The sequence below is a fragment of the Anopheles bellator genome, chromosome 1, assembly GCF_943735745.2.
Source record: "Anopheles bellator chromosome 1, idAnoBellAS_SP24_06.2, whole genome shotgun sequence".
Lineage (NCBI taxonomy): Eukaryota > Metazoa > Arthropoda > Insecta > Diptera > Culicidae > Anopheles > Anopheles bellator.
In genome coordinates this window covers 18,087,484-18,099,534 of record NC_071285.1, presented here as the reverse complement: position 1 = coordinate 18,099,534, position 12,051 = coordinate 18,087,484, and positions in this window count along the sequence as shown.

Here is a 12,051-nt window from a genome sequence, read left to right as displayed (position 1 = left end):
AAGTGACACGACGCAAACTTTGGTGCATGTAAAGGCGAAGTAGAAATATAAATCGCAGTAACCGTTGGGCAGCGCAGCTTGGGAATTGATCACGATGGACGATTGAAATGATTGGGCCAGGCGGCCGGGCTGAAACCGAGCCTCCAGGGGTAAGTAAGTTGCTTTGGCCTTTTCGGGCAAGCCAAGCCTGAGTTCGGTGCCTTCGGGATGGCGCGCATTAAAATCAATTTTCGGGCTCATTTTCATTCGACGGCCGAATGATCCTTGCCCCACCGGTGATCGAGGCCCATGAAATGTGGGGTTGCCTATGTGCCTCGACCCGACTTTCTGCGTAACTCTCCGGGTAGATAATGTTGCTCAAAAATTGCATCCTTGCAACTGCAACGGCGGTTCGATCGGGGCACGCTCTAGAAAGTCCTCGAGGGAACGTTATAATCATCACGTTCCACGGTCGTCCCGAATCGAATCTCGTTCTCGGGCTTCCATCATCATCATCGTTGCCGCCAGCCGCTCCGTCATCGTTCTACTTCCGTTCCCATTTTTCGGATTCGCAGCGTAAGAGAGCGGCACTTTCATCTCTTCATTATCGTCATTACACCGACGACGACGACGACGACCGGGCTTGCCCTGTGGAGCGCCTTTAAGAAGGTCAAAGGGTGGTGCGCTGGCGGGCAACAATTGAACCCTGCGGGGGGGCGCACACAAGGGACGACACCATAGTGGAGGGTGGTATCTCAATTTTGCAGCGTGCGCTTATTTTGCGACCGACTGCAGTGGCGTCCTCCGGTTCCGGTGGAGAAATTACTTTACGTCGTGGGCGTCCCGGGCCGGGCCGGGCCAGGCCGGGTGTCATCCTTTCAGCGCTACAACCGGCAATTTATTTCGCCTTCGGAGAGCTTCCACGTGGCCTGCCCGGCGGCTTGGGTGATATTATCCGGAAGCTCTGCGTCCCGAACACTGGGCCTGGGTTACTTTTAAAGAAGAGCGCGCGCGCCAGGGAAGTTGAAAAACGAGTTTTCACTTTTTAGCACCGAAAGGTACACCGAAGTGTTAACGGCCATAATGGTAACGGTGTGGCGGCAGCGGCAGAACCGCTGATGGTTATTCCGTGCGTGCGTGCGTGATCTTGCTAATTAGCACCGGCGCTAAAGGTGGAGTCTTCTTGAAAGTTTCTGCACCGGGATGATGTTGGGACGCTGATGTAGGACGCGGACATGGTTTTAGTGTGCCGCTGCTAACCAGAATTTATGGTCGATCATGGCATTACCGCACGCTCCTCGCGAGATGGTGGCTGGCAAATTTTGAATGGATCCCGAAAACATGCAGCATAAAGCGCGTTGGAGTACCGGTGGCCCCGGAACCGGAAGAACCGTGTCGTGTCGTCGTTTCACCGGTGCGAAGGGATTTCGGTGCCGGCAAAGGACTGCTTGGGCCGGGACCCAGTGCCGGTTATAATTGCTACAAGCGGCTTAATGTTTAATTCGGTGTATCGGTGATCGATGATGGGTATCGAAAGGGTGATATGAGACACTCGGCGGTCTCGTGCATGCAATTCAATTAAGCTGCAACACACCCAACATGCACACGAACGGCGTGACACCTCATTGCTACTTAAATCCGTTAAAATACGACACTTCGTTTCTGGCAATGGCCTCGTTTTGATTGCTCGCCGTATTTTCCGCACTAGGGCTACCGGAAGTCTTTCCGGTGTCCCGCTTCGTGGCGTGTTTTAGAGTGCACTCTCCGGAAAGTACTCTGCGCTATGAAAACATCGCGCGAGCGCGTACGCACCGCACGATTTGAACGTTTGAACTATAAAACGGCCCGGGCGCCGAAGCTCCCGAAATCCTTTTAAGCTGCAAGCTGCCCCCCGAAATGGCCGGCGGCCACAAAACCGCAGGCTTTTTGGGATGGAAAGGTGCTGGCAGGGTGGAAAGTTCTCGAAAGTGTCCAAAGCGTTGCATACGCGTTCGTGCATTTTTTGCGGCTCCCGCTGGCCAGTTTCTACTTTCCGGCCGCTGTCCGTCGCTGGATAATGGCCATCTTACCTTTGTAAGAGGATTAACGCATTTTAGCCTTCAGCAAATTTTCACCCAAGCTCTGGGCCGGCAGCCTGGGCAGACGGGACAATTGCGAGCCACGGCAAAGCACACGACTCGGGACTCGGGAGAATAACCACACGCTCTGGACGGTGCTTTTTTTTTGGCTAGGAAAGAGCCAGGATCAACTGGCAGCCAGGCAGCCAGTCAGCCCTTTTGCGAGGGTCCCTTGCGAGAGGGTGTCTACCGAGCGATAAACGCTCACTTGGGTCGAGTGGACTAAGGATGTGTTTCAGAGCTACTCCCGTTCCCCCCACCCCAAAAAAAGGGTGCTAAGTAAAGCGGGGACCCTCCCGCGTCAGTGCGTTCTCGGCACCGGCCCGGTACCGGATAATGCTGAAATGGATTTAAGTCACACACAACTCACGCTTCGCATTGAGATTTTATCACCACCACTCGGGAGCGGCGTACTCGTCGTCGTCGGTTCGTAGGCCGCTCGCAACGTGTCAGTATTATGCTACCAGCAGGCACCCTATTATCCGTTCCCCTCCTCTTTTGCGGAGACGGCGCGGGTTTGGCGGACGGAAGGGGATAAAGTGGCTTACGGGCGCGTTAGTAGTGGCGGCAAGTGTTTTATCCCTCCACCGGGCAACGTATGGTCTAGAGTACGCGAGGACAAGCCGAGGACTTGCTGCCAAGGGTCCGAAGGTTGTTAATTGTTTCATGCAATCGATCTTGTCGTTTTAAATCCAAATTGAATAAATAGTATTAATTGGGCACACTCGAGTATGACTTTGTGTTCCATTAATTAGCATTAGCTTGGCATGGGCAATAGTATTAGTATTAGGTTGGCAAATAAGGGTGCTAATAATAATAATTTTTCACGATAGATGACTTTTTTTGATGGATATCTTGTGAGTATCGATCGTACAGTACAGTATGTAGTTCTTTTTTAAAAAAGACGACAATAAAGCTAGGCTGCTGAAATTTTGTATGGTGTTTATGGTGCCGACACTTGAACAGCTGGTTACATGAAATTTTGGTTTCGATATCCCGTTCCGATTATTTTCGACGTTAAAGATGCATCTCGTACAGGCAGACACATCGTCTAAAACTTCGATAAAATCACAGAAATAATCAAAGAAGATCCGCATTTTAGCAGTCAGAGCATCAGCCAGGAGCTAAAGATTAACCAGCTTTAAGCCATTTGCGCAAAGCTGGATTCACAAAGCTGCTCGATTTTTGAGTGCCACACGAATTAACACAAAAAAGTGATGGATCGAATTTCCATCTGCAAATCTTGGGCCAAACGGAACGAAATTGACCCATTTCTTAAACGGATGGGTACTGGGTATGAGAAATGGGATACATTACGACAATACTGTGTAAAAATGTTCGTAGTCTAAGCGTGGGGAAGCAACTTAACCAGTGGCCAAACCTGGACTCTCGGCCAGGAAGTTTCTACTGGGTATATGAGGTGAGACTTGCAAGGAATTGTTTATCATTAATAGCTTCCGTGTGGCTAAACACTAAATTCAGACGGCTACTGTCAACAACGGCACCGCAACGAAGCTAGCAATTGACCAGAAACGGCCAGAAACCAGAAACGAATTTACTGAATGATGAAAAATTGAGATCAAGAAACGATTGTGAAAAAGGGTTGCTCGAGTTTTTTTTTGCAAATAACGAAAAAGAATTCTGCAAGCGAGTCATTATGAACCTTTATTTAAAAAGACGACAAATTATCCAACTAAACGATGCATATTTGACGCACATCGGGCAATTGATAGCATCTTAAATATAGTTTTGAAATTCTCGTAACAAACGTCGATTTATTTTTAGCCAACCTAATATTAGCAAACTAGAAAGGTTGCTTCGCTGGTTGAGAAGAGCTCGAGCAACGTGAAAAGCCCTTCACTTTGTTGATTTTTCATTCAGTTCTCCACATTTTTTTGTCTACGAATTTTAAAGTACAATATGAACAAACTCAGCAGCAGCTCCGCAAAACAGAAAATGTAATAAATACGCAAGCTCAGCGTTTGTGTTTCTTACGGAAGAGAAAAATATTTAACATACCTTAAGTTTAATAAAGCCCAACTCGGAAGATGAAGCTCTGGGCACTTCTTTGGCACGGCTATGGTCCAGTAGCTCCAGCTGGCGTTGGTTGCCTTCTGCACTGGCGTGCATGACTGGCACTGGCCTCGGCTGCAGGACCAGCTGTCTGTGCAGAGAACGAACAAACTGTGTCTATGTGCCGCCGGTGAGGCATACGTGTAACCCCGGTGCGTTCCGTGTTACTAGACCCACGGCAGGTACCACGTGGTGGTACACGTGAGTTGTGAGCCCTGGTTCCCCACCAGAGCCCACAGGGAGGAAAGTTTCGTTTTCAATAGACCGCCTGGACTGGCTTGAATTTTTGCACCCATCGAAATGAACAATCGTAAGCGCCGGCAGCCGGCAGCGAAATGCTGCACCGTGGCGAAAAGTGCTTCCACCAGAGAGAGAGAAAAAAATCCCACTCTGGAGGGTGCCTGGAGTGGAGCCCGGGAAAGCGTAAAAAATGGAAGAAAAACATAAAACACCCCTCGCCGGAAGCGAAGTCGCGAACCGATACATTTCACCTGGTCGACTGAAAAAAAAAACACACACACAAGGACCTGGTAAGCGATCCACATCCTCCGATCACTCCGATTGCGTTTATGAGCGAACTCGTTAGTCTGTTTAGAATTCGTGGGCCCCTCTGGCTGGCTAACGTGGGGTACGTGTTTTAAAGGCTGGATAAGGGTCCTACCGCCGGACCTGCCCCCCCGGTACAGCATGATCGGGTGAGTTACGGGCGTACGGAGCCTTTTTTGGGTGGTGGGTAAGGTTATGGCCACACGTGAGTGGAAACTGTTATTTGGCGCGAGTCCGAGCCAGAATGAGCAAGCGGAAAATGTTCCGAACGCAAGCAGAAACTACTGAATAGTGAATCGGTTCGGGTTCAGTTCGGTGCGGGCCTTTGAAGTGATAATAAATGAAGTTAGCCCTGGCACGGCACGCCGCGAAGAAATAGTACGTGTACAATTGTTTATTACAGATACGGGGAGTTTGGTTTTTCTTGCCTCCCCCTCTGCGAATGCATACATTTGTTTGTAATAAAATAAAAGCGTGAGAAAACATTTCAAAAGGGCCCGTCTGGTGGTCTTTTTGTGGCTGCGGGGAACAAAAGGGGAACCTGGTTCTTTGTACTGTGTCGGCGAATGCAACAATGTGGAGTTCAAGTGCATTGCACGGTGCACTTTATTTTGTGAGCAAAAACCGCGTACACTCCGCGATTGGGAGCGATTGTTTTCCGAGCGTCGCGAGTTCTTAAAGAATAGTGCCACAGTTCTGTTTAATGGACTGCGATACTTGATATGTGATGTGTTTGGTTGGAGTCACTCGAAATTTGAGTGTGCCTTCAATGCATTCATCGTTCGAGACCATCATGTGCTAGATTTTGTTCTACAAACATTTGCATTTGATGTAACTTTACTAAAGGGTGTTTCAGTAATGACACATTTTTTTATTTGGTTATAAAAAAACGGATGAACATTTTTCAGTGGTTGAACATTTGTTTGAATGGTTTGATATTTACGACGACATGACATTTATGTGGTGGATAGTTGATCAAAATTGTTTGTCGTAAAATATGCCTTGGAATGAACCTTTCGAATAAAAGTTCAAGCATTGAAAAATGTTAAACCGTTTTTCTATTGTAACCAAATGAAAAAATGTGTCGTTACTAAAGCACCCTGTAGAACACATATAAAATGGAGTCAGTTCTGTAACCTCATTAAGTTCAAGGTGTACGTGGTAAGTTAAGATCTTTAACAATATCGCCATCTTTAGTCTGACGCAAAACCGTCACAAATAACGCCATTAATCGAAAGCAAAGTTGAGCAAACAATTGCCAGCCATCGCTGTTCACAGTAATGGACGCAGCGCAAACGGGAACGAAATTGGTAAGAAAATAATACTTAATTACCAGGTAATACAGTCACCAACGTACCAGAAAGGCGAGTCCCGAGTCCCGTGCAGGCCACAAGCCGCGGACGGGTGAAAACAATTTTCTCATTCCAATGTCACTCGCCAAAGTACCCTCTAAAACTGTGAGTCCTCGTGGCGAACGAATGTGGCACCCGTTGACGACGGTCAATTGCAATCTTTTCTGATGGTGCTCGCCCCCACCTTTCGCGGTAATTGCCAGCTGGCCGGCGGATGCCGGAACCGGATCTTGCGCGCCCTTGCCACGTTTGTGCTGATCAAAGCGTGCAAACCCGACGGCGGAACTGCAATTTCGGCGATTAGATTCGCGAAAACGAGGGGCGAAAATAGTGTCGGAAAAGCGAAAATGCAAAACAAGGATGTTTATAAACATGCCGCGCGCGCCCCGGTGAGCCGGGATGTGTCCGGGATGCAGTTGCTGCAGTAACATCTCCCTAACGAAGCTTTGAAGGAACCTAATCGGGATAAAGTTTCAAATGGGTCGTAAAAATTTACTATAATGCCAATGCACGGTGCGACCCTTGCTTTCGATTTTGAGCTATTTTCGGTGGAGTTCGGCTTTAGACGTGGTCTGCTGTTGATCTTGCGGCGTAGATGGTCTGATATAGAGCTAAACAGCGATTAACATGAACATACTGTTATAGGTACACTGTTGGACGTTTATTTTCGCATTAAATTACCTTCCCCAATGTCGGAAGTGCCGTTTTCTGGCCACCACACGATCGACGCTTAGTACGTCGAATGATAAATTGTTTTCAGTGACCGGGGGCTTTCTGTTTACCTTTTGCATTTCTTCGACCTGGCCGACCTGGCCGACCTATGGCTGCCCAATTATACCGCCGTTTTCATTAACATCCGATTAATCCATTCAGTTTCTCGATGGCTCTCTAATGGCCTGGACCTGGAGTTGGAAATTGACGCCAAAACACCCATCAGCGGTGAGTGATTTTTGTCCGGGTGGGATAATTAATGGCACACGAGCATGGACGAGGTGACCATGGCCGCACGAATTTATGGCTTGTAGCACGCATGTCCTTCAACAAGTTCAAAGTCACACAAAAAGACGGATGAGTTCGGTGAGGCGAACTGGGTTATTTAAAGAAAACGCCACCGAAATTGCGGCAAAACTCAAACGCCCCCCAGGCCCGGCTATCGATTGCCGCAACAGGACGCGAAAGGATCGCATCTAATTGAAAGATATTAAAATATTGAAAATAAGATTAATGCTTCTTCGCGCGTCGCGGTGTCAACAGGCGGCCGTTGGCCGGACACTGCAACGGCATACCGTCTGCTGGCTTCCGGACTGCCGGAGGCAAAAAAAGAACGTGATGGTTCCTCCTCGCTTGCCAAAGCGTCCCGATCCGATCCGAGAGATCCGAGCGTCGTGAGGAAGAAATTAAAAATTCCCCTCGGGCGCTGTCCCGGGAAGATGAAGGATCGGACGAACCGGGACGTATCTGTGCGCGCTCGCAATAAATTGTCCGGCGAAGATACGAACTTTGACTTCTCGGTGATGGATTTGTCGTCGGCCGAGCGTTAAGTTTGGTTGTGTGCCCAAGCTCGTGCCCGGAACTGGCCGATTCCCAGACGGCGGTGTGTTTCTTGTATCAGTACGGGCGGTGCCATGGGACGTCCACGCAGGCCGTGGGGCCATAAATCATACAAAATAGTCAACCGGAAGTTGTTCCAGCTGGGCAGCAAGGGGCCAGCATGGGGAAGTGGACATAATGGAGTAAGTTTGTTTTTCTAAAGCAAAACGAGTCGACACCACACACAGTGGAGCTAGGAGTCAATGTCGAGGATCAAAAGACCATTGTGCAATAATTTGCTCGCCAAACACTCTTCTCCAGTGATGCTTTGGGGCAGGCGGTCACCGCAGGAATCAGGGCTACAAATCTTTCATCAGCGTGCCCGCGCCCCAGACCGGAAATGAGTCCGACAGGCGATATGACGCCGGTTTGTAGCACACAGCACGTAGTTCGGGAAACCGAACCGAAGTCGGTGATTGATGGTGCGTGGCGTGCAATGGCCCAATGGATTGTCATTAGCCCATGTGTGTACCCAAAGTTGACAGAGTCCCGCGGAGAGAGTGAGAGAGAGCACTTGGCCGTAGCGATTACATTCCTATCACGACAAGACAACAATCCTTCCCCCATCCTGGGGTGGCAGCGGCCTCAGACAAAAGGTTCGATCCGTGTCTTCGTTCGGATCGAATCGACCACTTTCGGGGGGCCCGGAAAGCAAACCTGGCCCCGGGGCCGAGGCATGAAAAGGTAGACGGCGGTCTGGCTGTCACAATGGAGGCGCCTGGTGGCCGACGTGGCCACGTGTACGTGTACGGATTTCGTAGGCCCTGCCGGAGAAGGATATTTTACACCGGGCGGGCACTACTGGGTCGTGTCTTTTGTAATGATGAATGCTCTCCAGTCCTGTAGGCGCCCCGATTGTCTTTGTGGTGCGGAACCGAAACGGAACCATTTTCTTTGTGTCGCTTGCAGTCGGCCTTCTCGGGCCTTCTGGTGACTTTGTGATGCCTTCCTGTATGTTGATGGCACAACACCAGGAGGCTAAGGTTGCCCGGGGCGACGACGATTTGTGACGTTCGGGTATTGTGAACACGCATCACGTTTCACCGGCACCTAAATACGGGCATCTAATTTCTGCAAAGAGGATTTTTACTATCCGACCACGTGTTGGTGGTGTACGCCCCTGCATCAACATTATGACCGTTACCGTCGTCGTCGTCGTCGTCGTCGTCCTCCAACCCAACCCACCACCCTTCGTGAGCTCGGCTGTATTGTACCACTTTGCTGTGCTTTGTGGCTCTCGCTGTCCGACCAAACGACATTGCTGCAATCGTCTGCATTTAGCCTACTGTGCTTTTGTGGGTTAATTTGCACAAACGATGCCACAGTTTCCGGTCCACAGAGCCACAGTGTGTCTATTTTCGGGCCCCATCCCCCCCCCCGAAACCGAACTCCATTACGCCGGAACGTGCAATAAAATGGCACCGGAAGTGGCGACGTGGCGGGTGGGGCAGACTCAGCAGCATCAGGAGGCATTCTTGTAGTTATTGGGTGTTCAAGAATTTGGGAGCTTTCGTTGTGTGGGCTCGAATTAGTGCCGGCGGTTTATGATGTTGAACCGCTTACTTTACAGCTCCCGAAGCGTGTTCTCGCAAGGACCCGCGGTGGCCAACGGATGCCGTTGGTTTTGTGTATTTAAAACAACATTTTAAGTGGAACACACAGCCAACCCACGTGGCCTTCATGGTTGTTACTCTTTTCAACTAAACAGTTTATTCCTTAAAACTTTTTCTATCATCTAATTGAGCACCGAAAGGGCCAATTCACAATAACGACCGCTTTTAAGTCAAAAAAAACAAACTTTCCACGATTCCGCTTAAAAACGTAGCTCCGATCGATAACACACTGACCTCTGAACAGCACCACAGGAGGAACCCATTTTTGAGGGCATTCCATTCAACAAGCGTGCTGCGTGTCACAGCGAACGAAATCGAAAGCTCCACCTTCGCCCGGTGGCCCATTTGTGGTCACCAACCTTTGTTCCGGGTTCCACCCGGTTCTGCCAGTGCCCGAGTGAGAAAGTTAGTTCCCGACCGGCTACCCAGAAGGATCCGCGTCGACCACTCGACCGCCGGCGGCGTGAGTGTGGCCGAGCGTGAACTTCACTTGACGCCTGACGACCTGTGAGATTTAGGGCCATTTATCAACCGGAACTCTCTCAAGTACGTGCCTGAGGCCGTCACGGACCGACGCTCCGTTGGCTGCCCGTGCCATTTTCGCTGCTCGCTCATTCGTATCCATTTACTCTCGCCAAGCCTCGTATCCCCCCTCCGCGGGGACACGAGGCCTTGGCAAGTAATAGGCCCGCCAGCCCCGGACCCTAGGAGGGGTGTTTCCCGGCTCCAACCCATCCCATAACCCGCTGCTGCTGCTGCTGCTGCTGCTTACTTTATCCAGTTGATTTGTCTTAATTTTGGCGCCAGCAAGGCGACATAATCAGCATCTTCTCGTGGCCCCGGGCCTGGTGGTGCCCTGGTGTGAGTTCGAAACATCAAAACGAGAACCCAACGCGAGGCATAAATTGCGTCTGCGGCCGGTCATGCGGAAACGGGGTTTGTGGGCCGGTGTCGCCACTGTGTCGTTTCGGGTTAAAGGCAGGACACTTGCAGACGCGCGCAGCCGAGTTCCCTGGGTCGTTAAGGAGTTTGCCACGGAATGAACCAATTTACGGATCAATAAATTGACTTAACGATAGGAAGAAACGGTGGGAAAGGATTGTTCCGCTTGCACTTCCGGTTTGCTACCGATTATCGCATCACCACGCGCTTCGCTGGCCGCCATTCCGATTGCGCCGACTGCGTCTTCCCTGTTCTGTGGTGTGGTGTTATTGTGTTAACAAATTTATTTCCCATTTCCCAAACAACGCGTCTCACGCGAACCCAAGGCGCGAAGGGTGTTGTTCCATTTTTCACCGTCTGGTTCAATTTTCCACTCGCTGGGTTTGTCGGAACAAGAGGGCGGACCCGCAGGATGGTTTCTTGTCATATTTACAAGCAAAAGGGCGGATATGCCACCCGACCGGAAGTGGGAAGAATCGTCCGACACCCTGCGGGAAAGTGTAATGAATTTATTTTCGCCCCACAAATGGGGTTTTCTAAATCGCGTTTGCTACTTTCCCGGCACCGGATCATTGTGCAGCGATCAAACTGTTCCGGTGTGCTGGAAGGATGGAGTCAGCGAGCATGAGCCGGAACGGAAGCCAACTTGCTTCCGGGCGTTTCTTAGATCCCACCCATACCGTGAAGAAAGTTTATTGCATTTTATTTTACACTGTTGATAAGTTTATAAAAAAGTACGTTCGATAATTTTTTTATATTTTGTTATGAAAGGTCTTTTCTATTTAATTACATATTCAATCAACTTTCCCAAGGGTTTCGTTCGCTTCTCGGGACAAGCGACTGTAATGCTTTATTAAAAAGGAAAAAACGTCAATCTAGTAATATAAATATTTCTGTCCCTTCCTCGGTGGCTATCGGATTCTGGAATGGGTTCGTTCGCTGCACCGAAGTCATTTTCCGAGCAACAACCTACTGGAGTCAGACACGCCCGGAGGCTGACAGCCAGTGAAGGAAGCCCTAAATCACTTGCCGGAAGTAACCTGTCGCATTAGTGATCGGCTCCAGGGGAATGGAAGTAACGGTACGCCAGCGGTCGGTAGGTTGGTCGGTTGCATCAAATAGCTGCCAACCGAAGGAGTGTTGAAGGAGTCTTTAATATTCCGTCCATTTTTAACCAAGCGCGGTTAGGGGTCTTGGTTGCTGTTAGTTTTTCTTTCGAATCTACCCTACAATGTGTGCCCGAGCTCAGCAGTTTTTCGATTAACTCTTGACGACGCCCCTCGACGGGTTCTGACTTTTGTTTGGCCGCTTTCTGCCATCGGTGTGTCTATCTACCTAATGCTTTTCATGCTCCAAGCCACACGCTGTCCAAGAGTCATGTTCGGGCCCGTGAAATCCGGAAGCTCCGGAAGCTGGACGGTGAGACTCCCCAATCCGCGGCGCTGCGTGGTGTGTGAGAATAAAGAAAATTCTATTAATTTTATTACCATATAAATGAAATAAAATAAAAATAAAATAGATCGCAATCGAATGTGCGCGTGGCGCCGGCGGTGGCTGCCCACTTTGGCAATCGATTGCTGATGATGGTGTTCAACACGATTGTATTATCAGGCCGATAAAGTTTTATGGCGCACAGTGGAACGGGGCGACGGTACCGGATTGCCGCCACCGGAACTGCCACCGGAAACGCTGGGAAACGACGATGAGCCGCCGCCGCCGCCACCGATGGGGGGTGAGTGTTGTTTTGGAATTCGAGCGCAGCGGATATTGGCGGCCAGCCGGTGTCAGGGGGCGAATGACAAAACGCAACTGGGCAGTCAAGCGAGAGGGGAGTGCTAA